At 39.2% G+C, this 27,502-nt stretch overlaps 1 protein-coding gene across 2 annotated transcripts in view; it reads right to left on the bottom strand.

The window, feature by feature from the left end:
- FER (FER tyrosine kinase) overlaps positions 1-26,852 on the bottom strand; it is a 427,371-nt gene extending 400,519 nt beyond the window's left edge. Inside the window, exons 1-2 of one of the 2 annotated variants that reach the window (XM_028102607.2) lie at positions 26,798-26,852; positions 7,880-8,025 (exon numbers count right to left, since the gene is read on the bottom strand). The gene's annotated coding sequence lies outside the window, so the exon portion shown is untranslated. The remainder of the gene's footprint in view (positions 1-7,879; positions 8,026-26,797) is intronic. The other variant, XM_028102608.2, reaches the window with a different exon arrangement.
- Positions 26,853-27,502: the final 650 nt, after the last annotated feature.

The raw sequence follows: 27,502 nt of genomic DNA, 5'->3' as shown, positions 1-27,502 counted from the left end.
ACCAAGAAGGTTTCATAAATTATAATCCAAATGAACTAAGCCAAAGCCAGTTTCTACCCTGCAATGATAAAGCCTCTCAGAGAACCTGAATTAGACAAACCTCATGCCACTGTTGAGAACATGGAGGAAAGTCAGTTCCATTCTTGGCTTCTTTTAATAATTCAGTCTTTTCCGAATAGGCAAGGCCTAATCTGCACTCCCGCTCCATCCTTTCTCTAAAGTCATATCCTTCCAAATTGTTCTTCTAGAATTCTATTCAGTCTGTAAACAAATTTCCCTAAATCTCTACCCTTCAACTGCTTACTCTATCTGAAACCTGGATCCCCAAAAACATAGTGCTTACAGGTGGAGGCCACACATTCCCTACATGGTACCAACCATAGCCATGGGGCTGAGGGAGTGGAAGGATGGGTAACATTAACCTTATTCCTTAGTGTCATGTCCAAATCACTGCTCTTCCAATCTCATTCAAAATCTCTTCTTATTCAGCTTTACAAGTCCTATCCCACCCAGTTTTGTTGTCTCCAAATCTTCCTTTCAGTCTCCATTTGCCCCAAGATCTTATTCTCTAACCCAATTCTTATCTTCATCCATGGAGATTTTAACCTCTATAGTCTTTCTCTTCTCCAAAGATCCAGTCAATCCAACTTCATTTCAACCATCCACTGCTATCGCCCACAGCCTAAATCCTAAACTGTTTCATCTCTCCAACAGTAAATTTTAATATTCTAGCTTTAGGCCATAACCTACTATGTGCCATCTCTCTGGTACTGTTAACTGTTGCTATACATACTCTTCAATCTCAAAAAGATCTCCAGCCATCCACTGACTGAACTATATTCCCTAAAATTTATCAGGACCCCCCCCCATATTCTCTCCCTTTTAGGCTGATGCCACTGATCATCCAGAACTGACATATTTTTAAGTAAAATGGGGTGCTACTCTTTATTAGTCCAGGACAACAGATATAAACCTGGACTGTCCCAGGCAAACTGGGGCATGTAACCCCCCTACTTCTTTCCCTACACTTACTAAATTAACTGATTCCCCTGACCTTCTGTCTTTCTATTGCATTTGTCCAAACAACCCTCAGCTCCCAGTCAATCCTTCTTCATTTCCTCTAGCCATTTTTTTAAAAAGCTTAGCTAATTAGTACTTCAGGATTGTGTTCATATCGCCTCCTCCAGGCAGGCTGCTTGGCCTCTACTCTTTATTATCATAGCATTCAGTAATGACAGTGTGTCCTATTCATGACTGTCTCTTCACGTACTCAATAAATCTTAAAGTTTTACTCCATCTCTTGTGTGTTTATTCTATAATGCATCATATAAAAATGACTACTTTTATAATTTCATATAGGTTAAACAAGTCAAAAAGAAGTACTTCTAAATTAACAGCAATTATACTAATAAAAACTAGCAGATACTTTTCTTACTCTGAGCTCCTTAAATTTTATCTTCCCTATACATTTAATTACTCTGATTTTAGGCTATTATTCTCTGCTGGTGTTTCTGTCCTTCTATATAGCCAACAAATTTTGGAATTATATGGAGCATAGGTAAAACTCAAAGGATAAGTAGGAAAAGCAAATTTCAGAACATGTACATCAAGGATCCTATTTTTAAAATTATACAAACATAAACATGTGTTCTTAAATATATATATATTTTGGAAGTCCAAATTCATAAAAATCAAACTGTTAACATTAGCTACTTTTGAAGACTGAGACCTGGAATAGTGAGAAGAATGTCACTTTCTATTTTATGTATTCCTAGTTTGTATTTTTATCATAAGCATGTATTTGTTTCATAATGAAAAAAAATATAAGGAAAAGAAAAGACTTCCTAACAAACTTTTTTTTAAAGACTTACTGATTTACTAGAGAGAGAGAGCGCATGAGCATGCGAGGGGAGGGACAGAGGGAGAGAATCTTCAAGCAGACTCCCCACTGAACACAGCCTGATGCTGGGCTCAATCCCACGACCCATGAGATCATGACCCGAGTCAAAACCAAGAGTCAGACGCTTAACTTACTAAGTCACCCAGGCGCCCCCCCCAACAAACATCTTAAAACTGAATATTAGTAAAAATCAAATTTCACAGACAGAATGCTTAATAATAAAAAATTTTTCTCTTTCAAATATATTTATTTTATTTAGAAAATGACAAAGGTGCTTACATTATGATAGTTACTTCTCTGAAAAATCTCCCAATTATATTCCCACTCATAGAGTGCTCTGGTTTCATCTCTGTCCCTCTCCTAGGCTCCTGAACAAATTCCAGCTCTAACTGAGCACCTCAACAATGAATTGATCAAATCAGATCCAACAATTACTGTGGCTGCCCAGCAAAGGAATCTGTCTTTTTGTACTAGGTCTTAGTAAAAGTCTTCCATTCATTCATTCATTTATTCATCCAGTAAGTATTTATTCAATTTCTACAATATGCCAGGCACTGAGTGAGGTCCTAGGTACACAGAGATAAAAAAAAAAAAAAAAAAAGACTCGTCACGGGGAGGGAGCTTATTAAGGAAAAGCAGTTCTAACACACAGCGATAATTGCTATAAGGAATCCCTGTACAAAGTATAGCAGAAGCACAAGTGTAAGGTAAGCCTGGCTGGAACAAAAAGAAGTCAAAGACCTCACAGACCTCCCTAAACCACCATGAGTATCCCTTCCTCATTGACACTTTCTTCTATTCTCTCAACCCAAATATGAATCTCCCCTCTCTAAAAATGCTGCTTAAAAGTTACCTCCTACTGCTTCTCCCCAAAATACCACTTGTTCCTAAATGCCACATAATGCTTAAAGAAAACCAACCAAATCTTGAAACTCAAAGGCAAGCAAGGAAAGAAGGAGAACACTCACTGAATGCCAGCTCTACCCAAGTACCAGAGCAAGCAGGTGCCTAAATCTTTCCTCATCGTGCCCAGCTCTGGTTGTCTCTACTACTGTGCTTGTTTATCATTTGCATTTTAATCTGCTTCCTGCTTGAAACTGTGCATTTTTCAAAGACCAAACCTTAGACTGCTGCTGCTTTATAATGTCCATGGTGACTAGATATACATTCCTAGGTATAACCAACTGGTTAGAAGGTGGGGGGTGGGTAACAGTGGGTAGTAGAGGAACTCCTTCAGACTTCTGTCATCTTAAATGAATTGTAATCGCTGACTAGTGTCAGTGGATCAAATACAACATAGATCTCCTAGTTTTCTTATCCTTAACTTAATGCAACCAAATGTAAAAACCTCAGTGAATGTCTACTTAATGTTGGAATGATGGGGTTTAAAAAAAAAAAAAAAGCTTGGAATAAACAATTTTATCTCCAGCAACCTCAGAGAAATGGAAGGAAAGAAGCAAATTGTAAATAAGTTTTGGATGAATAATGTTCTAAGAAACCAGACAATTCCCAAGAGAGACAATAAGTATACACAAACTATCTCTTAAAGAAAATATAAATCATGAAAAACAAAAAAGAGGGACTGTTCAAAATTAAAAGAAAATAAAGAGACATAAGAAACAAATGCAATGCATGAAACCTGATTGAATCCTGGATCTAGAAATCTCAGGAAAAAATTTTAGGGACAATTGGGGAGATCTGAATAAGAACCATTAATTAAAGATATTCTTAAATTAATGTTAATTTTCCTATATGTGATATTGATATTACGACCATGGAGGAAATTGTCCATGTTCTTAGGATATGCATGATAAAAACTTTGTATTATCATAATCTCTTTAATATAGTTTCAAATAATTTTAAAAATATATAAATAGGGGCACCTGGGGGGCTCAGTGGGTTTAAGCAGCTGGCTCTTGATTGTGACTCAGGTCATGATCTCAAGGTCCTGGAATCCTGCCCCGAGTTGGACTCTGCCTCAGTGCAGAGTCTGCTTGAGATCCTCCCCCTTTGCCCCTCTCCCCCTGCTTGCACACATGTGCTCGCTCTCTCTAGAATAAATAAATCTTTTAAAAACATATATGTAATATATATAAATCTTTAAAATACATATATATATATAAAGAGAAAACGTGGCAAAATGTGAACAGTGAGTGAATACAGATGAAAGGTAATATGGGTGTTCACTGTCCTATATTTTCCATTGTTCTGTAGCACTGAACTTTATCATAATGAGATGTTGAGGGGATGGGAAGATAGAACGCATGAGAGGAGGCCAGCTGGAATGAAACATAAGGAGTGCAAGCAGCATTAGTCTCAGCAAAAGTGAAAATCAGCTGTGTGATTCTGGGTAGGTCACAGAACCTCTCTAGGTCTCAACTGAAAGAGGAAGAAATAGATGACTTCAAGGTCCTTCCATCTACAAATTTCCATTATTCTACTACTTCTTCTTAGCTCTAGAACCCAAAAGATAAATATACACAAAGTGGAAAAATACATTGGACTATTCTAAGGATAAATAAAGTATTTAAAACAGCTAGCCAAATGACTGTCACATGGAACACAAACAATAAATAGTAATTCCTCTCTTTTGAGAAAATATCTTTAAAATTCTTCATCAAAAAAAAAAAGAAAGAAAGAAAGATAGGACTACTAACTAACTTAAAAGAAATAAGTAACACAGGGGCCACCTGGGTGGCTCAGTCCTTAAGCATCTGCCTTCTGCTCAGGTCATATCCCAGGGTCCTGGGATTGAGCCCCGCATCAGGCTCCCTGCTCTGCAGGAAGCCTGCTTCCTCCTCCCCCCACTCCCCCTGCTTGTGTTCCCTCTCTCACTCTCTCTCTCTCAAATAAATAAATAAAAATCTTTAAAAAAAAAAGAAAGAAAGAAAAGAAATAAGTAACACAGAATTGGAAAGATTTAATATCTATTCAATTTCAGTTTACCCCTAAAATATCTTTTTTTTTTTTAAAGATTTTATTTTTATTTATGAGAGAGAGAGAGAGAACACAAGCAGGAGGAGGGGCAGAGGGAGAAGCAGACTCCCCGCTGATCAGGGAGCCCAATGCGGGACTCGATCCCAGGACCCCGGGATCATGACCTGAGCTGAAGGCAGACGCTTAACGACTGAGCCACTCAGGCACCCTACCCCTAAAATATCTTATCCTAATAGGCAGAATATAAATACATTCTGACGAAGCTACAAAAAGAAAAACCATAATAAATGAACCTCCTAAGAGTTCAGACAAGCTACGTGCTTTCAAGTGAACACAGTATGATATACATCTAATGATAGGATGCTCCAGAATTTGCAAAATAAAATAACAATAAAATTATATATCAGAATTTTGGGTAACAGTCTGGGGATATTTTAGACTAGCTTATAATTTTTAAGACATCTCTTTTAAAAAGACAGCAGAGGGGAGAAGGCTTAAAATTCAATATCAAAGTAGGGTCGCCTGGTGGCTCAGTCAGTTCAGCGTCAGACCCTTGGTTTCAGCTCAGGCTGTGATCTCAGGCTCGTGGGGTAGAGCCCTGCATCTGGCTGCACACTCGTCTCAGAGACTGCTTGAGGTTTTTTCTCCCTCTCCCTCTGCCCCTCCCACTCTGCTCCTCCTCCTGCTCGCAAACGCGCACACATGGGCTCTCTCTCAAAAATAAATAAAATCTTTTTTAAAAATTCAATACAAAGTTTAGCCAATTATTTTCACTTCCAAGAACATTCTGAAGTCAAATGAAATTAAATTCATAATTAATTAGAAGTCATATAAACTAAAAGGCACCACACAAGGAGCACAGTCAATGATATAATAGCATCGTGTGGTGACAGATGGAGCAGCTACACTTGTGCTGGGCAGAGCATAATGTACAAACTTGTTGAATCGTTCTGTTGTACACCGGAAACTGATGTAACACTGTGTGTCAACTATACTCAAAAAAATTTTTTTAATAAAATAAAATAAAAACAAAAAGCCATATAAATTAAATTTCAGGGGGAAAAGCAAAACAAAGTATTAACCAGAACATAGGACAAACTTGCTAGATGGTTTTATTTCCAGCATAACATTATTTCTAACATTATAATTAATTTCCCTTTTGGTGAAATAACCAGTCTTTAACATAATGGGAAAGATAGTTGTCTAAAAGGTTTCTGGACATGACGCCAGTATCCACCCAGTTGCTCAAAACCCAAAAATCTTGGAGTCATCCTTGAGAATGTTCTATTTCCATACCCAAACTATTCAAAGTCGCATAAATTCTGATTCAGATACATTTCAATCCATCCATCTCTCTTTCTCAGGTTGCTAGCACCTTCTCAGGCCACCACTATCTCACCTCAGCTCCTAAGACTGCCAGCTTGCACTTTCACCCAGCCGGTCCATTCCTCACACAGCAGCTCAAATGATGGTATCATTTAGAATAAAATACAAGCTTCCTACCAAACCCTTCAAAGCCCTGCATATTTCTTTTTTTTTTTTTTAAGATTGTATTTATTTATTTGACAGAGAGAGACACAGCGAGAGAGGGAACACAAGCAGGGGGAGTGGGAGAGGGAGAAGCAGGCTTCCCGCGGAGCAGGGAGCCCCGATGCGGGGCTCGATCCCAGGACCCTGGGACCATGACCCGAGCCGAAGGCAGCCGCTTAACGGCTGAGCCGCCAGGCACCCAGAGCCCCGCCCTTCTGTAATCTCTTCTTGCCCATCTCTGCCTCTCTCACTAAGTCAGCCACACTGGGGTTTTTTCTGTTCCTCAAACTCACCAAGCTTTCCTGCTCCAAAGTCCTTGTACCCACTATTCCTTCTTTCCCTCTACCGCCTCCAGCTTTATTAAGGTATTACTGACATATAACATGTGTAAGTTTTAAGGTGTACAATGTGATGACTGGATCTATGCATACATTACAAAATGATTACCCCAGTAAGGTTAGCTAACATCTCCATCTCTTCATGTAATTATAATTGTGTGTGTGGGAACATGGTGATAACATTTCAGATCTACTTTCTTAACAAATTTTAAGTACATAATACAGTATTGTTAATTATAGTCACCAAGTTGTGCATCAGATCCCCAGACCTTATTTATCTTACAGCTGAGAGTTTGTACCATTTAACCAGCATCTCCCCATCTCCCCTACTCCTCAGCTCCACCATTCGACTATTTCTAGGAGTTGGGCTTTTTAAGATTTCACATATGAGTAAGAACATATAGTATTTGTCTTTCTCTGACTTATTTCACTCCACTATTCCTTCTAATGAGAATGCTTTCTCCACCAAAAACACCACACACACACCACCTACTCCTGAAATAGCTCCTTCTCATATATAAGTTCATCTTAAATATCAACTCCTTTTGTGACCACCCTATCTAAAGTAGCTCCTATCTCATTATCTCCAAATTATCTGCTTTTTTGCTTTCCTTCAAAAAAGTTTATTACAATTCATCATTATTTTGTCAGTTTATTTTTAAACCTGTGCCCCCACTTTAAAATACATCTATAAGGATGGAATATCCAGCTCACTCATCATATCCCCAGAAGCAGCAAACTGTCCAATATGTAATAGAAGCCTATCAATGTACAGCAAACAACGAATGAAATAGTAAATGAATATATGACTATACTAAACAAATGCTATTAATGGAAACACAGAAACTAGAAGAGGAGTGACTGAGAAGAAAATAAGATATACTCAGTTTGGTGCCATGTGGTTGAAAATACAGGACTAGTGGACACACAGGCTGGAAAGGGTTATGGATTGGAATTCTGCTGAGTGTAAATGCTAGCTGAAAAAAACAATAATTACATCGCAAATGAGACAGAATTCAGCAGGATAAATGACAAGCAAAAATACATAAAACAAATATGGAATGATTGTGTAGGTAAAATAATCTAACATGAACACTACAAAATCAAGAGAAGTCAAAACTGTTTCACAGTTTCAGTTTTTAGTAATTCACTAAGAAGAGTAAAGTAATCCTACCTTACTACTATTCATTGCTGGTCATATCTCAGCTAAAGTAGCAGGTCCATGTTGAAGGATTATACATTAGGGATGAGGAAGACACTTGAGAAAATGTGCAGTAAAGTCTCACGGGAATGACCACAGGTCTGGCCAGAAAACATGAGCTGCAAGAAGAAATTCAAGGAGTCAGAAACGTTAACGACAGAGAAAAAGTAAAAATGCGCACATGGAGTATAGTAGGCTACTGTTGGAAATTAACTGTGACAGTGCATCAGAGTCACCACATTAAGAACAAGAATGCTATATTTACCTAACTTTTCCATCCCCTGCTTACTCTCTCCCATTTCTTTCCACAACTTTCTCGATGTGTAACGCATCTTAGCTTCTCCCCTAATCTATTCCGTTTTGAATAGGTAATTCATGTTTTTCTCCATTTTCATAGCATAAAAATCATTTTGAGCTTGAAGCACATCAAAAGAAGCAAGTACATTTGTTAAAATATTATTACAGCCTAAAGAAGTAATTAACCATGTAAGAAAAACTCTCAAAAGGCTGGTAAGGTTTGGGAAAGATTCTCCCAGCATACACGCATTTTCTTTAATACGCCTTAGCATGCCAAAGCCTGACTCCTCTGTCGGCTGTTCTCTCAATTCATGTCACTAGGAGAATTTCTAAGGTGCTTCTTGGTCACTGGCTCTCTTCTTCATCACTGATGTCAACATATGTCGTTTACAGCTCTGTCACCAGGCCTCATTTTCTGCCTCAGGGCCTTGTATTTCTAATCCCGACTTCTTGGTTATAAGAATGTTTGCTTATTCTGTTTCCTGTCATTTCTGCCACTTCACTGACTTTCACAATAATCAGGGGACATTTCATGGGGGTTACCAATAAGATTACTCCTTCCCTCTGTCAGGAAATTGGCCAAAGTATGTAAGGAATATCTTCCAAGTCTCCCACTCTTCTAAGCTTTTTACTCATTTCCAAAAAGATTCCTTCTTGGCCCCCCAAATAAGTATATGTTCTCCTGTAGATTTGGCAAGGTTCCCAAAGCTAGAACTGGTGGGAAATCTAATCTACATATAATAAGAGTATTATTACATCCCTCTTCTTCCATTAAACTGTGACATGATTTGAGAACAGGGATTATCATCTTACTATAGCCAGCATCCTACACAATCTCTGGAACATTGTAGCCACCAAACAAGTGAGTACCGAATGAACGAAATTCCAAGGTAAATTATGGCTTTCCCTGACTTGTACACTTCGGTGTAAAGTAGGACTTTAACAAGAATTTTTACATCAAATGGTAAAATTCATGACTTTAAATGATACTTAAATATGAAAATTTTAATCATGCTGCTGTCAACAGCTTCAGTTAAGCCCCTTAGATATAATACAGTAAACAGTGTTACTTATAAAGATTTCCAAAGAACTAAATGTATGAGTGTGTACAAAAATGTACATATTACATATGTTATCAAATTCCACTCCAGAAACAGACCCCAAAATTACTGAACTATCCATTTAATTTGAAATTTTTTAGCCACTTCTCTATCAGCAAGGTCAGCTGAGAATACCTAGAATTTCACATTCTGGTCTTTCACTGTGATATAGAAACAGTTATTTTCAAAGACCTAAGAACAAGAAAGATAACTATTCAACTAAGATTTCATGCCCAACATTGAGCAGTGCAGTGTCAAGGGTCTTGCTCAAGGAAGCTAGTCAAAGCACCCATCTGTTATTTGTCACTCTCCAATACAACTTGCTTCTGTAATTTTTATTTTTCAATGAAAAAACCCTATTTTCCATATGATACTGAAATAGTTTGGGTTAAAAATAAGTAACAACTTCCTTGGTGGCATTTCTAAATGGAACATTTATTTCATCAAACTAATATAAACCATTGAATAAAAACTATATTCCTTATGTTACCTCAAAGATACAATCATCCTCATCAGAACTCAGCAAAGATTCCTATCAGAACTCAGCAAAGATTCCTATAGACAAGTTGAAAATGCATAGTAACTACTTTTTAGTGCACCTTAATCTTCCCCACCAACTTCCAACCACATAGGCTACCATCTTTAACTCAAAATCAGTAAAAATATAGTTCCTATTCCTTAACTATGCTTCTCTTCATGAGGTAAGAGGTGTGCCTAGGGTGCCAAATTTATGGAGACATTCACTCTCAGGGTCATACCCTGTAGCTGCACGACCCTGAAAGCCAGTCTTATGTGTCTTAGGCATCTCCCTTGCCTCTCATGCTCATGGTGCATACTTCTCTTTCTCACTTCTACCCCTCCTACTTCTCTAATAAGTAACACCCAATTGTGATTAACCAAAATTTAATTCTGGTAAGCCAAATATCTAAAATGAAGCAATATATTTAAATATAATTTTACATCCATTTAAAATCATGTTTTCACAAAAAATTTCTTGTTTGTGATGTGATTTTGGATGAAAAATAGATGAGGTAGTAATAGCTATATATATATATATATAAATGACAAGATTGTAAGTTGGGGTTTTTTTTTAACCGGTTTGCATGTACATACAAGTGACAGAGCTGTGTTGTATTTTACTCCCCTTCTTTTGGTAGCAGCACCTCAATTTTCTTCTGTTGAACTACCATTCTCTTATTTTGAATCCATGTAGTTTGAGTGACACTAATCATTCCCACTCTCAGGTTCCTGAAATAAGCACAAAGTTCCTAGAATAGGTACATAACCCAGGCCTGGACAATCAGCATATTTCCTTCCCCAAGCAGTAGTTCAGGAATGGGTATGTGATCCAATTGGACAACTAAAACTCAATCCCAAAATTTTTGCCAGAACTAATTAGGAAGTTCTCTTTTGGCTGAGGTTGCTAAACTGAAAGAACATGGTAGGCACCAACTTGTCAGAGAGCCAACCCAGAGAAAACAAAAGCCAAGAGATGGAAAGAGAAATGAAAACTCTGAAAATATTTTGCCTAATTAGCTCAAAATATTTGAGCTAATCACACCTGAGTTCAGGTGTGAATAGATGTAGCTGCTAGAATTTTAGAATTGCTGTTGAGAAACAATTCTCTCTGGATTTCCCATGTTCCTGCACAATCAGAGGCTTCTGAGCAAAAGGTACTATAAGAATAATTGCATAATATCCAGCCTTGGAAGCTAGAGAGTGTGTCTCCCTAAGGATAGAGACCTCCAATGAGCTTTGGCGAAATAAAGCCCTCTCCCTACCTCCCCTGGAAGATATTTACCTATATTCCTTTTTTTCTCATATTTCTTATGTTACTTTATATATTTTTTCTTATATTTACTTGTATTCTAGAGCATTAAATCTAAAGACACTTTCCCATTCTCCTCTGGAGAGATTTGCTTAATGAATAATCTCTCTCCCTCCGCAGGGTAATGTAACTTAATAGTTACATGTGGCAATAAATTACTTTTTTTAATTAATTCATTCAACAAATATTTGCTGAGAGCCTACTAAGCTATGTACCATGCACTTTCCTACAAAACATCTCAGACAAAAATTCCTCCCTCATGGAGATTGTATTCTACAGAGGAAACAAAACACAAAATAAATACATAAAATATATAGTATAAAATCCTGGTAAGTGTTACAAAGAAAAAGCAGGAAGAAGGCCTGGGTCCATTGGTTAAGTGTCCCACCCTTGGTTTTGGCTCAGGTCATGATCTTAGCGTCCTGAGATAGAGTCCCACACATCAGGCTCCATGCTCAGTGCAAAGTCTGCTTGAGACTCTCTCTCTTTCTGCCCCTACCCCCGCCCCCACACTCTTTCTCTCTCTCTAAAATAAATGAATAAATCTGAAAAAAAAAAAAAGAAAAGAAAAGAAAATGGCATCCAAGATGGTAGAGGAGTAGGAGACCTGTTTTGTCTGGTCCCAAGAATTCAGCTAGATCTATCAAGTCATTCTGCAGTCAAATGCTCTACCACTGAGCTATACCCCCTATCAGTTCATTCTGAACACCTGCGCACTCAACCAGAGATAAAAGAATAGTTACAACTCTACAAACAGAAAAGCGACCACTTTCTGCAAGGTAGGAGGTGCGGAGAAGTGAATCTGAGGCAATATATGGGAAGATAAACGGGGGTGGGAGCCTCCCTAAGCCGGCTACCGGAAAGTAATACAGCAGCAGAGCACAAAATCAGAACTTTTTAGAAGTCGGCTGCAGTGAGGGCTGTCCCTGCCTGAAAGGCGCTCAGGTGGTGAAGTGGGGTGGAATCCTAGGTGAGACAGTGTGGTTTCAGGACCCTCAGGGTCACAAGGAGACCAGGAGTACGTGAGTGCAGCAGAGCTCCCAGGCATCAGAGCAGGGAAGCTGGCTGCCATCTCCGAACCCAGGAGTCAGCTCTCAGCTCTGGATTGCCATAAACCGGGAACCACAGCTGCAGGGTCAGATGATTGCTCTCCGAGCAGGGACCCAGCAAGCAGCAGAACCATGGAGAGACCCCCTTCTCTCCCCCCGCAGGAGCGACACAGATGCACACTAAAGGAGTCTGCAGGGTTTGAAGAATCAAAGTGGGGTCACGAGGCTGAGATAGAAATGCTGGGTCAAGGGCTGGGTGAGCACAGAGCACAGAGGGAGACCATGGAGACAGGAATGATTGACTGCTTTTCCCTGGAGCTCTCAGCTCGGGGCTGGAGATTAGGAGGCTGCCATTTTCATTCTCATCCTCTAAAGCTGCGCAGAAAGCCTTTAGGAAACAAAAGCCACTTAGGGCAATCCAAAGTCACTTACACTTAGCCTGGCCCCCTGGGAATGGGGGTGCAATTCCACCAGGGGCAAAGACACCTGAGAATCAGTGCAACAGGCCCCTCCCCCAGAAGACTGGCAAGAACATATGGCTAAGACCAAGTTTACCCATCACACAGAACTGCAAAACTCCAGTGCTAGGGGAAAATAGTATTAGAATTCATGGTTTTTTTCTCATGGTTCTTTAGTCTTTCATTTTTTATTTTTTTTTTCGCTTTTTCAACCAATATCTTATTTTATCAACTCTAAGTCTTTTTTAACTTTCATTTTTACAGTTACGTTCTATCCTTTCATTGTATTTAATTTTTTTCTTTTGTTTTTTTTTAAGATTTTATTTATTTACTTGACACAGAAAGAGAGAGGGAGAGAGCAGCACAAGCAGGGGGAGCAGCAGACGGAGAGGGAGAAGCAGGCTTTCCGCTGAGCAGGGAGCCCGATGTGGGGCTCGATCCCAGGACCCCGGGATCATGACCCGAGCCGAAAGCAGCCGCTTAACCAACTGAGCCACCCAGGCGCCCCTAATTTTCTTTTTTTATATATATGGGTTTTTTTCCTTTACAATTTTGTGATGTAGTTTCTTCTAACAACCTGACCAAAATACACCAAGAATCTAGTGTATTGCTTCTGTTCTCTTCACCTATTTATATTCTTTTTTGTCTTTTCATTTTTACAGTTACATTCTATCCTTTCATTGTATTTAATTTTATTTTTGTACATATATAAGTTTTTCTTTCTTTATTATTTTGGGATCTAGTTTTCTAACAAACAGACCAAAATACACACAGGATCCAGTGTATTGCACTGTTCTGTTCACCTGATTATATTCTCTTTTTATTTTTTTTTATTTTTTTCAGTTTCAAGTCTCTTCTGATTTGTTTAGTGTATATTTCTCTGGGGCCATTTTAGTATTTTGTTCTCTCATTCATCTATTCTTCTCTGGACAGAATGACAAGATGGAAAAACTCCCCTCAAAAAAGAGAACAAGAGGGCACCTGGGTGGCTCAGTTGGTTAAGCGGCTGCCTTCAGCTCAGATCATGATCCTGGAGTCCCTGGATCGAGTCTTGCATCGGGCTCCCTGCTCGGCAGGGAGTCTGCTTCTACCTCTGACCCTCCCCCCGTCATGTGCCCTCTCTCTCATTCTCTCTCTCTCAAATAGATAAAATCTTTAAAAAAAAAAAAAAAGAAAACGAGGCAGTACTGACTGGCCAGGGACCTAATCAGTATGGATATAAGTAAAATGCTGGAATTAGAATACAGAATAACGATTATAAAGATACTAGCTGAGCAGGGGTGCCTGGATGGCTCAGTCGGTTAAGTGTCTGCCTTCAGCTCAGGTCATGATCCCAGGGTCCTGGGATCGAGCCCCACATCAGGCTCCCTGCCCAGTGGGGAGCCTTCTTCTCCCTCTCCCTCTGCCCCTCCCCCTGCTTGCACGCTCTCTCTCTCTTTCACTCACTTGCTCTCTATCTCAAATAAATAAAATCTTTCAAGAAAAAAAAAGATACTAGCTGGGCTTGAAAAAAGAATAGAAGACATCAGAGAATCCTTTTCAGGAGGAATAAAAGAACTAAAATCTAATCAAGTTGAAATAAAAAAGGCTATCAATGAGATGCAATAAAAAAGGGAGGCTCTAATTGCTAGGATAAATGAGGCAGAAGAGAGAATTAGTGATATAGAAGATAAAATGATGGAAAATAAGGAAGCTGAAAAAAAGAGAGATAAACAACTACTGGATCATGAGGAGAGAATCTGAGAGATTAAGTGATATCATAAAGCAAAATATTAGAATAACTGGGATCCCAGAAGAAGAGAAAAGAAAGGGGGAGGGGCAGAAGGTATAATGGAGCATATTATAGCTGAGAACTTCTCTAATCTGGGAAAGGAAACAGGCATTCAAGTCCAGGAAGCACTGAGAACCCCCCTCAAAATCAATAAAAATAGGTCAACATCTCAAAATATAATAGGGAAAAATAAAACAAGACGAAATCAGAGAGGGAGACAAACCATAAGAGACTCTTAATCATAGGAAACAAACTGAGGGTTGCTGGAGGGAGGGAGGAAGGGTATGGGGTAACTGGGTGATGGACATTAAGGAGGGTGCATGATGTAATGAGAGTGATGTATTCTGAGACTGATGAATCACTGAACTCTAACTCTGAAACTAATAATGCACCATATGTTAATTAATTGAACTTAAAGTTTAAAAAAAATAATAAATTTTAAAAAGAGAAAAGACAAAGCAGAAAAAGGTAACAAGAAGTATGAGAAAGGTAGGCAATTACAAACTGATGTTAATTGATCAAAGACTTAGAACATGGTATTTGAGCCAGGACCTAAGGGAGATAACAAAGGAAATCATATGGATATCTGGATAAGAGCACCAGGGTAACAGTAAGTGTGAAGCACTTATTTAAGGACAAGTAAGGAGGCCTGCATGGTAGAAACAATAGAAAACTCTTTGAGTTCAGAGAAAGATCTTGCATGAGGGAGGAAGAGCAGGACCACAAAAACTAGCTCATTATGAGGTCTTGAACTTCTACTCTGAGTTACATGGGAAGCCACTGCAAGATTCTGAGGAAAGAAATTATCTCTTGCTTTTTAAAAGGATGACACTAATATTCTGAGGCTAATTTCCTGAGAGCCAAAGTAGTAGCAGGGAGCCTTGTTAGGAGCTAAACAGAAGAGAGGACAGATGGTGTTGAACCAGAGTGAACCCCAAACAGAGTTGGTGAGAACTCGGTCAGATTTCATATATATTTTGAAGCCAACAAAATATGCTGAATTATTGTGTGGTAGAAATAAAAGAAAAAGAGTCAAGGATAACTTCAAGGTTTGGGGTCTGATCAAAAACAAGGATGGAGGTGCCACTTACAGATACGGGAAGGATTAATTTTTTTAACTAGGTTTCTACCACTACAGTCTAAAAGAAGCCTGACAAATATAAAATTTATGCCAGAAATCAGGCAATAAAAGTTACATCCCTATAAGGTGGAACTGAGTCAATAGTAGAAAGTGGAGGGTATTTGGTATCCCTCTATTGTAGGATGAGAAGTCAGCAATCCTTAATAGGCAAAGCAGCTAGTAAACTACCACCTCTTGTAAATTGGACTATGTGCCTACCAAGGATGGAACTACAGGATATTTATTAAAAAATGTTAGGATGTTGGTATATTGTCAACTATGCAGCAGTCTTCAGTAAGTTCATTCAAAAAAGAAGCACACTTTGAGTGAAGTCCTTTTTTTTTTTTTAGATTTTATTTATTTATTTCAGAGACAGAGAGAGTACAAGCAGGGGAAGCAGCAGAGGGAGAGGGAGAAGCAGGCTCCCTGCTAAGCAAGGAGCCTGCCGCCGCCGCCATGGAGCTTGATCCCAGGACACCGGGATCATGACCCGAGCTGAAGGCAGACGCTTAACCGACTGAGCCACTCAGGCCCCTCGAGTGAAGTCTTAATAAAAGAAAATCCTTTAAGTATTTCATTACAAATCCAAGATGGCTGATAATCTTGCAATTTATGGGGATGAAAATTAAATATCCCTAAAGTAAAATTAGAACATTTAACCACACAAAAACAAAATATGAGAGAAGCCTAATGCTCCAGGCTCATCCCCAAGCATCCTAGCAAAGAAGATATTTACCCATCATAAAGAACTATCCACAGGGTGCCTGGGTGGCTCAGTGGTTGAGCGTCTGACTCCTGGTTTCAGCTCAGGTCATGAGATCAAGCCTCGTGTCTGGCTCAGCACTCAGCAGTGGGTCTGCTTGAGATTCCCTTTCTCCCTCTCCCCCTGCCCCTCCCCCCACTCATGTTTTCTCTCTCTCTCTCTCTCTCTCTCTCTCTAAAATACATAAATCTTTAAAAAAAAAAAAAAAAGAACTATCCACTGTGACACATCCTGGAAGTAGGGACAAATTAGCTCTGAGTTATTACCTAGAGAAGCTGCTCTCAATGGCTAGAAAGAGAAACCAACAAGAAAACTGAGAAACCTAGGATCTGCATGGTTTCTCAACCTCAGTACTACTGGCAAATTCTCTGTTGTAGGAGGCTGTCCTGTCCATTGTAGGATGTTTAACAGTATTATTGGGTTCTACCTACACGATGCTAGCAACATCTACCTACTTCCCTGTCCCAGCCTCTCATTATGACAACAAAACTATCTCCACACGCTGCCAAATGTCCCCTGAGGTAAGAACTGCCCCATGATGTGGAACCACTGGGTTACAGTGATGGACAAATTGTTTAGAGGCATATCAGGCAATGATTTGATTCAAGAACTAGGATTCAGACTTTAGGTACTTGAGAGAAGTAGATCAAATGCAAATAAATAAAACACTAAATTTATAAAAAGCTGTATTGCCTAAGAAACTCCCAACCATTCCCAACAAAGATTTGTTACTGTTCAACCCCTAAGATAGCTCCTGGGACTCCAAAACCTCAAAACAGAAAGTGAGTTGTTGAGGAAATGCAGTCCCCAGTACAAGAATCTCTCAATGCTCATCTTGGCTGTAACTAGGAGAAAAGAAAACAAAAAAGACCTTCCCAGGTGGTAGAACCAAAGAAAGCCATATTGGCTAATCAAAAATCTTCTTCCACTGCCAGGGCAAAGAGTCCTTGCCACACCTGTCCAATGAAATATGCACATGTCATGGAATGGAAAATCTCTGTGCATTGTTTCTCCTTTTTCTCTTTTCTAATTGAGAGTTTTTATTATCTTTATGCTATTTTTCTTCTACCACTGAACACAGGCTTTATTACAATTAGTTATATTTATCATTTAAACTTAAGTTCCTAGACCCAAGGTTACCTATTCAAACAGAACTGAGAGAAATCACCCAGAGACCTTAGACTTAAAGTTAGATGCAGTATTTAAATGAGTCTTTGAGTTGCTTTCCTTCGCTGGGGGGCAGGTGGTAAATGCACTGGAAGTTGTTAAGTGAAAAATTTACATTAAGTCAGGTAAGGGCATTTTTTTCAAGGTTATATATGTGTGGAAGGACATGTATGCACATTGGAATCTCTTGGTTATGCTTGTCCAGCATCCACTGGTCACATTGCAGTCTTTCTTTCAGTGACATCAGTCCACATGATTCAGACCATGTGACTGACAATACTTCCTCTTCCCAGTGCCAGCATGCAGTACCTGGATCCAGATGACCACAGACATCAAGGATGAAAACATGACCCAATTCATTCAATGAGATGTAATCCCAGGACTTATATTAAAACTATGGGTCAGAGAAACGTTTTTTATGTTGGGTCTGCTAAACTGGAAGATTGTAAGCCTAGAGCCATCAGAGGGCTCCACATGGAGAAAATCTACCTGAAAGTACCTGTAACACAAAAGAAAGCCACTGAGTATGTCAAGAGACCATTGTTTGAACCTTTAAAACCATCTGCATTTGAAGAAGCACACCCCTGTTTGAGAGGCCTAAGCTAGTATGGGTTTGATCTCATGCAACTGAAGGAACTGAAAATTTTCATATTTATCATCAGTTATCAGATAAACTGATAGCTGATTTTCAAATGAAAAAAAAACTAAAGCTGTAAGAGTTAAATTATTTGCCTAAATTTATACAACAAATTACTGGTATAGATTCAACCCTAGGTGGGTCTGGTTCTAATATGAATGCTCTTTCCATATATCATACTCTCTTTCAGGAAAACAGTCTGAAATTTCTCTTTATAATTATCTGGAGCCATAAGGTAAGTCCTTACATGGAGTGAGTATTCTATTAACATTTGTGGCATGACCAAGAAAGTATGAGTCATATGTCCTCCTGCTCTCTCTCCCACTCCTGTACAACCCACCTCGTATGTTACACGGAACATTTCTGAATTATTTTTATAATGTAGACCAACTTAAGGACATGTCTATTTCTTTACCACCTTCACCCTCCTCCAAAAACTGTATTACTATATAAAATAGCAAGTGTCTCTAAGCCAAGCCACTTCAATCCTAGAATGCCAGTTCCAGCCATAGGGTAAATCAAACCATAGGCTCCAAAGCACAAAAGAGAAATCAGAACCTTAGAAAGAACCCATTACCAAGGTCTAGCTACTCTTCTGTAATAATTAATTGTGAAAGTCAGAAGAAGATACCTATAAGTGTGGATACTGCTATTCAAGTTAATATTTTAAGATATTTGTAAGAACTACATCAACTTGCAAAAAGTAGCAGCTATTTATAAACAGTCAAATCTCTTTCAAGTATTATTAAGGGTGACAGAGAAGGGAAGTGAGACAGGATTTATGAATATAAGATCCCTGACATTTTCAAGAAATCTGTCTAAAACCATGAGAATTTTTGACAGAGCTGGAATACTCAGTAACAATGCTTCACAAGTCAACTTTTGTTTTCCTAGGAGGTGTGGTGGATTGATTCACAATCAGGTCAAAGACTCAGCTGGATTCAACATTCCATTTTTACACTTACTCAAAAATATCTACTTTCCGGCTAACATCTACCACTTTCTTAGACTACTTTTTCTTTATTTCTAGGAGCTGATTTTTTTTTTCAGGAAATTTTTTTTATAAAGAAAGAATGTTTCATCACTTGACAAAAGTTATAATATAGGACAACCTCAAACAGAAAATAAAGCCAAGACAAGACATAAACATTGGGCAGTTAGCTAGGGTCATGCATATATGAGGGTCTCACTTCCAATAACAATTATTTGGAGCAAAACTGCAAATATTTCAACATGACCTTTAGAATCACTCCCAGATAGTTGAAACTGCTGTCAAATCCAGGACTGCTAATGGTTTATTATAGATATTTACCATTTGCATTTATTTCAGGTTTAGCATATAAAAAAAAACTAAGTTCAAACCCCAGTTAACACTTTATAGCTGGGTCTTCTTGGATATAGGTTGTGACCTGACATTGGTTTCAGATCACAAAAAGAAAAAACAAGCTATCCAATTTACAGAGTTGTCAAGAAAATCAAAACAAATGCATAAAAAGTGTCTAACACTTTCAGCAGGCACCAAATATTAAAAGCCCCTCCCCCATAACAGTATCTGAATCCATGTAATTTACTCAAAAACTTTTACTGACAGAAAGTGTTTCTACCTTGAAGTTTGAAATGTTCAAGAGGGGAGAAAAAAAGTAATACATACGAACAAATAATTATAACACAACATTATATTATTTATACATATATACACGTACTTGTATATATCAGTAAGAGAAAGAAATCAGTTCCGTGCTTTCTAAAAATTTTCTGTTATATATAAACCTGGATAACTATCCTACAGGGGCACCTGGGTGGCTCAATTGGTTAAGCATCTGCCTTCGGCTCAGGTCATGATCCTGGAGTCCTGGGATTGAGCCCCACATTGGGCTCCCTACTCAGCTGGGGGTCTATTTCTCCCTCTCCCTCTGCTCCTTCCTCCTGCTCATGCAGTCTCTCTCTCTCTCTCTCTCTCTCTCTCAAAAATAAATAAGTAAAATTTAAAAAAAAAAGATCCTACACTTTGTCCAATGTAACTTTATAAATAATTGGAATAGTAATCCAACAAGTTGCCATTAATAATTATCTGAGACAACTGCATTGTTTAGATCCCTTTAATTACTTTACTATTGCCAATTTATTCAATACATAGAAAGCTAAAAGGCCTCACAAAGTGATGGTGCTTAACCAGAATATATACACTTAGAGTAAATTTAGAATGGATATGAAATGTGGCAGTGACTGGATCTGCATCGTTGGTAAGACTACCATAAACCACAGATTCCACACTGAAAAAGAAAGGTGTTGCCTGAAAATGTTTCCTTTCCTCCTAGAAAATCTGAAAAACCTTAATGAAAGTTGAAATGATGGTTAATCTGTATAAGAAAGTATATAAAAAGCATGTGATTCTGAAGGAAATTTAGTTCAAGAGAAAGTGAGGACACTGTATAAACATTTTCATGAAGTAAGGGGTGGTACAGCGACTAGGGTAGATACTGATCCAGTTATTATCCAAACTGAATATTGGTAAGAGTCAAATGCATTTTCCTTTTTGTAACATGAAATTAACAAAATAGCCCTAACCAACTAACAAGAGAAGCTGGGGAAGTCCTGCCAAGCTGGACACTCAAAGAGCAGAAAGGACACAAACTACAGAAGTGTTCAACTCCAAAGACAACATACCCAAGAAACAGCAGCAAGTGTTAGGCACTGCAGTGACCAAGAACTAACTCTTCATCTTTGTGACAATGCAGCAGCCTTTGTGATCAAATCAGAAATACTCTTGTTCTGCAAACCCCAGGACACAAGAGTCAAAAATAGGAACCTTTCCTGTAATATATACTAATGATGTAATGCAAAATTATCCAGACTTCATTTTAGAAGCAAAAAATTATTTAACAATAGAATTGTTAAGGGGGTCTGAAGGGATCACTTAAAATTTTTAATTAAATTTTACTGTATTTTATGGAGATAGTTGTATCCTAGATCCACAAAGCTCTGGAGAAAATACCACTTGTTAATGTTGAGGGGTCAATAAGCATAGGTTTTCTAAGTTTTCACCTCTATCTGTATATTATATATAAAACATCCATCCAGTATGACCTATTTAAAAGCACAGCAATGTAATTTCAAAGATACTTTTCTGAATGAACCAGTGTAAAGAGCATTTTTATACACTAAACACCTAGAATATAAATACTCTAGAATTAAGGGCTTCCCCTTCTCCTAAAACCATCTGTCCTGCAGTGCCTGGGTGGCTCAGTAGGTTAAGCATCTGCCTTTTACTCAGGTCATGATCTCAGAGTCCCTGGGATTGAGACTCCTGTTGGGCTCCCTGCTCAGCAGGATGTCTGCTTCTCCCTCTCCCTCTGCTGCTCCCCCTTCTTGTTCTGTCTCTCTCTCTCTCTTGCTGTCAAAAAAATAAATAAAATCTTTTAAAAAAATAAATAAAACCATTTGTCCCACTACAGAAATACTTTTTCTGCAAGTAAAATAATTTATACCGGAAAACTTCAATATTTCTAGAATTCATATTATTTTATTTACAATAAAGACCATGGAGTTATGGCTCACATATTTTTAAATGTTCATTATCAGTTACTCTGATTTTTGAATGTAAGACTCTTCATTATCAGTTACATAAAATTAATACAGTAATCTTTTCTTCTGTAGCATTACAAGACAGACAAGTGAAGAGGCCTTTGTTTCAGGAAAATGTAGAAGTAACTTGGGTCTCAACACTGGTACTGTAAGGTGTGTCTCAAGGATTATCAACTACTAATAATAGTTATACACATTTTTAAATGACTTGCTTTCCCTGAGACATCAGAATAGATTCAAATTTATCCCCATAATGATGTCACTCTTAGTCATTTGCATTCTGATACGCTTTCTTGCATGGGGATTGGGTGAGATGGAATTACACATAGCATGCTCGGAAACTGCACATTAGAATATGTCACATATGTAAATATCTCGTACTTGAGTCAGAAAAAAATTGAGACTCACTGACTTAGATACAAAATTTTGTTTTATTGCCAGATAAGACATAAAAACTATGTGGTCCAACTCCTAACTCTTTATACAGTTCAGTGTGTGTTTCATGATACCCTGGTCCGTGCATTTAAATTATAAGTGAGTGCTTTTTAGGAATTAGAATCCTAACTTATAGAACACACATTTTGAAATGGGGATATTTATAAAATAATGGTCCCTAAAGAATAATCATACACATTAGTAGTAGCAGGAAAAGATTCACGTAAGAGTTTTAAGTACTATTACCCCTGAAAATAAAGTTTAAGTTTTAAACAGGTTAAGTAAATGCGGTTTAAGGAAGGGCGGAATATTAGAGATTTAAGAAAGTAACATTTAGCTTTTCTATACCACTTTTAAGCAAATATTTGTGGTTAAAATGAAAGGAATTTTGGGAAACCATCCACCAACAGATGATAATCTAAGGTGGAAGAAAAATAATTCAGGAATTCAGACAAACTAGACATATTTTGAGGTAAAAAGCATTTAAAGTGATTTTCCAATTATCCCTACTGAGACATAGCAATTGAAGAACTATAAAAGAGCAGCTAATAGGAGATAATACTAATTATTTCCTTTGTACAAATACAAATGTCATTTGATTTACTTAATGTACATTACTGAATATCCAAAGTCTAAAATTTGGGGACTTTTAGGATGGTAGAATAAACACAGAAATACTAGGAGAGAGAAAATTAAAGCTACCACATAGGGAACTGAATATGAAAGTTGAGGACTTCCTAAATTCAGACACTTTACCTAGATTGTCTCATTCTTCTTCATGACAACCTTGTGAGGCAATCTTATCATCCTCATTTTACAGATGAGGAAACTATGATTTAAAGAGATTACATAACTTGCCCAAGATCCCACAGAAGAAAATTCTGATTTGTGACTGAAACCCAATTAGCTTAGCTCGAAAAGAAATGAATCTTCTTTCACTACACCCTGCAACCTGGCAAAAAAACACCTCTATTAAAAATTTTAGCATTTTAATTAAAACTGTCAAAAGGAGGAAATGATATCAAGCTTATAGTAAGTGATGATATACAGACTAAATATTAGTCATTGTTTGATAAGTATATATATTTAAGAAATAATTCCAAGTCATCCATGACATTTAATTTTATAAAACTAAATATCTAATATCCCCAAAATGGAGAAATCTGAAAATTCTTGTAGAAAGGCACTAAGTAAACTTCATCTGACCTAGATATTTTGAACACAAAGAAAAAACTTGAGAGGTCCCATATTTTGTCAGCCATACAGCAGTTTCACATGGGTAACTAGGATTATATTTATACTTATAATTAGAAGAAGTGGGAAATTGCTTGTCTGATTTCTTTTATTCTGACTCTAATCTGTCCTCTATTTATTCTTTTCCATTTCTCCTCCAGATCTTGGAGCCCTCTTCTAAATTACAGTAACAAAGTTTCAAGTTCAGGAACTGCAAGTTTAGGTGCAGGTGCAGATATACTGCAGTAAAGACCACAGTACTGCTATGATTGGTAGAGTGTTACAGACGAAACAAAAGTTTCAGTAATTTTCCAAAGTATTAACTATCATGGAATTATTGGTGACTTTTCTTCTCTTCTTTTGTTGTTGTTCTTGTTATTGTTTTAATATAAGCTCTACACCCAAACGTGGGGCTTGAACTCATAGCCCGGAGATCAAGAGTCCCATGCTCTACTGACTGAGCCAGCCAGGCACCCCATCTTCTCTATAGTCTATTTAGCTGATTTAACTTTTATAAAAAAAGATAAAAATAGTAAAGAAAGAAGAAAAGAGGGAGGGAGGCAGGTAAAAAAAACTGGGCCTTCAATTAAAAAATATTAAACATTTTATTCCTTTTGAAGTTCTAAAACTATGACCTGCTTGTTCTTTTTAATCTCTCAGGTGGTGTGGTAAATTAACCATACATAAGCATGCAAAGTCAAATGAGACATGGAGAAATAATATCAAGGCAATCTAAGATCTATAAATTCTGAGACATAGTTCTTAATTTCAATATTTAAGAAATTAGTTATATAAATGAGCTAAGAATGAAAAACAAATTTAGGGTATACTAAAACTGAAAAGCAGGATTCAAATACTTACAGAAGAATGCAGAAATTTCCTAAGTATGGAAAAATTACAAATATACACATATGTGAACTTATACCCATTTATTATTCTTTTATTATAAACTAAATTTCTGTGTTAAAACATTCTTTTAGCAACACCATGAAACAACACCCAAATAGTTATGAGTCCTATCAAAATACTGAGTTAAATGTTTCTAGATAATTACTTCATTTTCCATGAAATAGTTCTACTAAAACTTCCCATTTAGAGGCTTTCTTTTTCCATTACAAAAATATACTTATTCCAAAACAACATGCATAAGATTGATCCAACCTATTGTTTGTTACTGAAACACTGAATAATCGATAAAATACTAATAATCGAAACAATGAATAATCGAAAAAGTCCTTTAGACCTGTTTTCAAAAGAAGATGCTCATTCACAGATCAAGTATAAAACTATCATCTACTAGTACAGGAGTCCAATTTTAAAACAAGCTTTTATTTGTATAACAAGTTCATTTGATTTCTTTTTTTTTTCTTATTACCAAAATGCAACTTACTCATCTGGGCCTTGATGTACAAACATGACTTCCTACTCACTCACAAGATTGCTTTGTAAGTCTCATGGAAATTAAATTCCTATAGTTTTTATAAACATTATTTCCATCTGCAAAGAGAAATTAAGCTCTTACGATATTTTGGTATGTTATATATTTATGCTGGTTTTCAAACTTGATCATTTCAGTTCCCCTTTTCCTTTATATTTACTATCTGTAACAGCTATCCGGGAAATGTTATTGCTGTGTAGATGGTTGGGTAGCTACTGTACAATTCAACCTTACTTCATTGTTTGAAAATTTTCATACATAGTAAAATAAAGGAGAAAATAAAATGGCAGCTTGGAAGTTCACAGACCAGAGTTATAACTATGTAATAGTTGAAGATGAAATGAAAGTGATTTGTCTACCAAAAGTGTGAATTCTTACTTCCAAACTACTGACATCAACCTTAGTGCAGAAGCTGCATTAACTGGTCCCTAATTTTACCTGGGATCTATTTAATGCTGCCTACCATTAGTGCAGAAGAGAAACAGATCTTGACCAAAGGCCATTCAGGGGAAAAGAAAAAAAAAAAAAAGGGCAGGTAAAAGGTTTCCAAGTATGCCTACATACTCTCTTAATATAGTCTCAGTACCTTTGGAAGTATAGTTCCCTTGGTTCAAGAGTACTAGCAAAAAAGATTACTGGATTACAAGGCTACATGCAGCCTTCCTTTGCATTCTGACAAATGAGTGGTTCTTGAATATTTCTTTCTAAAGACTACACAGGTATACCGAGACTACAACACTACACTCTTGAAATAATTACATAATGCAAGGGGTTTTTTTTAATCCTATTCCCATTCCATAGGTTAAAAAGTGTTTTCTAGTCTTTTATCACTAAAATAGTTTTGGTTTTTTACTGGTTTTCCCGTAACACTTTTATACATAGTGACTCCACTGGGGAAATTGTTTCATTAACTTAGAATACCTGGAGAAAGAGGAAAATGGTACTACTGCACCTTTCGAGCAGTTAAATGTCAAAGTGACAGACCACTATGAATGTATGCAGCTTTTTTTTTTTTTAACCATTAGGGCGAACGAAAATGAAAGACTAACAGCCTTAATAAGTTATTAGATTTGGGACTGCACTGCACTGGAAATCAAGATCACAAATGTACAAAGTAAAAAACGACAACTTCACAGTTAATTTGTGCACAACGTAGCCGGCCCGGCTCTACCAACACCAACACAATTATCGTTTCAGAAAGTTGATACCGAGAAGATTCTGAGGCAGAAAACTAACCCAGAGGTGCCTCGAAACACCTCCTCAACCCTAAATGGCCAAGAGAGTACAGAGCAGAAACTGCCCCGGTTGCATGAGCTTCACACTTAACAGTTTTTCTCTTGACTACGTCTTGGGGGTCACCTCTGGCCAAGACAGGAGCAGGGATCGAAGGTGGGGGATAAAAGCGGGAGGTCGGGAGGCTGATGCTCGGGACGGGCTGCGCGGGTCAAGGGGGACTTCAGGGCCCAAGAGGTAGGATGGGATTGAGGGAACACCTAGGGGTTGGGGGTGGCCGCCCCAGCCCGAGGGCTGCGCCAGGAGAGGAGCGCTAGAAGACAAGGGGGTGCGGGCGTGATGGGCGGTGCCCAATAGCACCGCTTAACTCCGCCCCACATCCCGCAGCCCACCGACCCGGCGACGGGGCGGGGCCGCTGCGCCCGCCTCAACCCTTTCGCGCCGGCACCCGCCCCCTCAGCCTCCAGTCCCGGGTTGGTGGGAGGGGCCTGCCTCGCCGGGCTGGGTGTGCAGCCCGGCCCGAACCCCAACCAAGAATGCTCTGCCGCGGGTGGAGGACGGGCGGGAGACCCTGCAGCCTGCGGCGGGAGTAGGGGTGGCCGAGGGCGGAGGAAGAGCCTTCGGCGCAGCCGCCGCAGCCAGGTCTGAGTCCCGGGCGCCCCCCTGCGGGCAGGGAGTGTTGCCCCCGTTCTCCGCTTGCCTGCCCTCCTCTTCCCCCCTCCCTCGGCGTTGCCCCGGGCAACAGCGCCAGCCGCCGGCGGCGCGAAACTCACCTACCTAGAACCTGACAAGCAGGAGCCCCTCAGACCCGGGAGCCAGTCGCCACCCCGCGTCACGGGGGCTGCCACAGCCAATAGGCGCCGCTGTCACGAGCCTCTGCGGCCAATCAAACTGCACTCCGGTCTTCGGGCACCCTCGAGGCCCCAGCCAATGGGCACGAGCTAGAGGCGGGAGCTGCCGCCCGGCCCCCAACCCCCTCCTCCCCCACCTCCCAGGAGGCGGGGCGCGGCCGATTGGCCCTGGACCCGGTAGAGGTGGGATTCGGGCTCCAGGCCAGGTGGGCGCGCGCGGACCCGGGGCTGCGGGCGCGGCGAAAGGGGGCGTGGACCTGTGGCTGCCGCCCTCTGGGTCCGCTACCCAGCTCGGGTGGGGTCTCAAGGTCCTCCTGTTCGTACTGCCCTCCTGGTCCCTGTGACCCCGCTCCTCTACTCGGCGTCCAGGGCTGCGGGGGTGGGAGTGAGGGCGGGATGGGGCCGGAGGCGGACGGCGGCGTCACAGGAAACTTTGGGAGGCTCGCCTGGCCGCGACCGGGAAGTGGCCGGGCCGGGGGTGATAAGCAGGGGCCGTCTGGAAGGGACTACCCGGCCGGTCCGCAGCCGGAAAGGAATTCGGAGGGTGGGGGCGGAGTCGTGATTAAAATGTTAAGTGTGCCCGCGGGGTGCTGGGCGATCCCGGGTGCTGAAATCTCAAAGAACGGAAGCC

This window comes from Eumetopias jubatus, unplaced genomic scaffold (genome assembly GCF_037043125.1).
Source record: "Eumetopias jubatus isolate StellerSeaLion01/CBP00866 unplaced genomic scaffold, mEumJub1_p1.0 scaffold_5, whole genome shotgun sequence".
NCBI lineage: Eukaryota > Metazoa > Chordata > Mammalia > Carnivora > Otariidae > Eumetopias > Eumetopias jubatus.
Note: the sequence above shows the minus strand (reverse complement) of the source record. Positions and strands in the feature narration are given on the sequence as shown.